Here is a 3,056-nt window from a genome sequence, read left to right on the forward strand (position 1 = left end):
CGGCGCTGCAGGGCGTGCCAGTTCCACGCAAAGCAGATTCACCAGCCAGCTTAGGCTCTTCATACCATCCCCCTGTCATGGCCTTTCGCGGTCTGGGGGTTGGACATTCTGGGTCCATTCCCCTGAGCAATCGGGGGCTATGCGTACCTATATGTCGCCATCGACAAGTTCATCAAGTGGCCGGAGGCGGTCCTAGTCATCAAAGTGACCAAAAACACGGCGCTCCAGTTTATCCGCGGTATCACCAGTCGCTTTGGCACCCAGTTCACGAGTGCCCTGTTCGGGGACTATTGCGAAGACCTCGGCATCAAGCTCTGCTTCGCCTCCGTCGCTCATCCTCGGAGTAACGGGCAAGTCGAGCGCGCCAACGCGGAGATACTAAAGGGCCTCAAAACCCGGACCTATAACGTGCTCACCAAGCATGGGAAGGGATGGGTGGACGAGCTGCCCGCCGTGCTATGGGCTAATCGGACCACGCCAAGCCGCGCCACCAGGGAGACTCTGTTCTTCCTCGTCTACGGCGCTGAGGGGGTTCTCCCCTCCGAGCTCACTCTAGGCTCCCCTCGGGTGCATGCATATTCTGAGGGTGAGCAGGAGCAGCAAAGGCGCGACGACGTTGACTACCTGGAAGAGCGCCGGCGGCGTGCCACCGTCCGGGCGGCTCGGTACCAGCAGAGTCTTCGGCGATATCATCTGCGCCATGTCCGGGCCTGATCTCTCGAGGTGGGGGACCTAGTTCTCCGACGCGTCCAGTCACGCGAAGGAAAGAATAAGCTGTCCCCTATGTGGGAAGGTCCCTTCACCATGATCGGGGTCCCGCGAGAAGGTTCTTTCAGGTTGGCGGCAGAGGATGGGCAGCCGCTCCCGAACCCGTGGAACATCGAGCACCTACGCAGGTTCTACCCGTAGACGGCCATGCTCACGGCTCAGGTCAACCAGGCCGGGGGCTTTCCCCCGCCCAAGTTGACCGAGGGCTACCACCCATTGGGTAAGTCACCGTCGCCCAACATTGTAAAATTTGTAAATTCAATATCTCAATATGCAGTCGCTATGTCAAATTTGTTTTTCTGGATTTCGTGTGTTTAATCTGTCTGGTGAGATGCTCGATTGTGCGAGAAAAAGTTCGTTCTCTCATTTTCCCTGCTGATAAAAGAATCCCAATCGGTATGCATGCGAGCAGTTGTCACCGACTTACGTCTGGCATGGTAGGCTGTGGTGTTCGGTGTCGTGGCAGGCTCCCAGGCAGTACCGAGTTCCGAGGTGCCCTGGGTAATCCTATCGCTCGAGCTGCTCGAGTAGTCCGGAGCTTAGGCCCCCGGGACGGGCTGTCGGTGCTCGGTCTGGTCTGTCATACCCGGGCGCCACAGAACAATAGGACCTCTGGGTTATGCCTCTGACTGCTCTCGTTCGCCTATTTGGGTATTCAAGAGGTCTCGGGTCGAAAACGAGAGCAGTCTATAACAAGTACCGCACTGACAGAGCGCACTAGGCAAAGAAATTCCCCATTCTCTCTTAAGTCACAAGCCGACAATCAAGAGCAGCTCGACCGCGAGGGCTTCGATGCCCCGGTCGCTGGTCGACCCCAAGGGTCCTCGGGTGGTCCTACCACTTAGGCATGAGTGGTCGAGATCACCCGACCCTGGGAACCTCATGTGCCCCTGGACGCTCGGGCACTCCGGCTGAAGGAACCAAGTCCCCGGGCACCCCGAGCTCGGAAGCACACACCCCTCCTGGATGGGTTGGCCGGAAGGCCGACAGCTGTCCAGTGAGTGGTTAAATTCAGACAAATTTGCTTTCAATAATTTTATGTTCCCGAGTCATCCTCGAGGGCCCTCGCATCTTAATCTGCTTGGCGAGATGATCTCCTCGCGCACAAAACCCTACCGTGTGTCTACTTTTTCCTGGAACGACAGAGCGGTTTTATAGAAAGGTGTACCGCGCGTACGGTAATGTCCGACCAAAGCCCTTCGTGGTGGTCGTGGTGTTCGGTCCGCTTTTAAGGACCCCGAGCACTACCGAGTCCTTGGGTGCCCTGGGTAATCCTATCGCTCGAGCTGCTCGAGTAGTCCGGAGCCCAGGCCTCAGGGGCGGGCTGTCAGTACTCGGACCGGTCCATCTTAAGCCCGGGCACCACCGGACCACGGGGACTCTTGGTGACATTTCCGCCCGCACGCGTCTCCCGTCTATTGACTGAGTGGTCGCGGGGTGAAAAAGTATTCACCGGTCACGGCGTGTTCCGTGCTGGATCGATCCATCTCCCGAGCAAGGAACTTCGTGTCTTTGTCTTTTGACTTAGACGATACGGACTCGCGAGGGCTCGAGGGCTAAACGTGCCAAGAACAACGATCAGGACAACTTCGTTCTCGGGGATGGAAAGGTCGGGAACGGTCCGACTGAGTACTCCCCGGAGCTTCAAGGCAAAACAGTGGAAGGAACACTAAGTACTCAAGAACACTGGAGTTGCGAGCCCAAAGAAAAGCTGCCATTATATTCACAAGGCAAATACAAGCATTTCTGAGGGATCACTCCCATATTTACATCCATCCAAGACAACAACAAAAGAAAAAGAAACGATTACAAAAGGCCTAGTCGGCAGCGGAGGCGGTGTTCGAGTCATCTGGGTCATCCCCGAGGGCTGGCGGTGGCGGCACTTCCCACCTAAAACCGGCCGCCACTTTGGCAGCAGTACTCCGAACCACTTCCCGGGCGGCCTCTCCCTCGGCTTCAACCACTCCTTCCCGCGTCGGCTCCAGCGGGAAGTTCGGGTCTCTGCTTCGGTAGCAGGCCAGGACGTGCTCGGCCACCGCGTGGGCCAAGCCGCATCCCTCCCGGGCGGCGAGTTCCTGGACGGCCCATGGCAGGGCCTCGAGGCGCTCGCAGACCTGCTGAAGCCCTAGGACTTGTCGTGCGGGGCTGTCACTCTTCTGGTCTTCGACGAGCCGTCCAAGACCGCCCTTCTCCACGGCCCGCCGCATCCGCCGGAGTATGTCCTCCAACATCTGCTGCAGGTTGACCCGCGAGATGAACGCGGTCTTGAGCTTCTCCTTCGTAGCCCG

The sequence above is a fragment of the Phragmites australis genome, chromosome 12 (assembly GCF_958298935.1).
Source record: "Phragmites australis chromosome 12, lpPhrAust1.1, whole genome shotgun sequence".
Classification (NCBI taxonomy): domain Eukaryota; kingdom Viridiplantae; phylum Streptophyta; class Magnoliopsida; order Poales; family Poaceae; genus Phragmites; species Phragmites australis.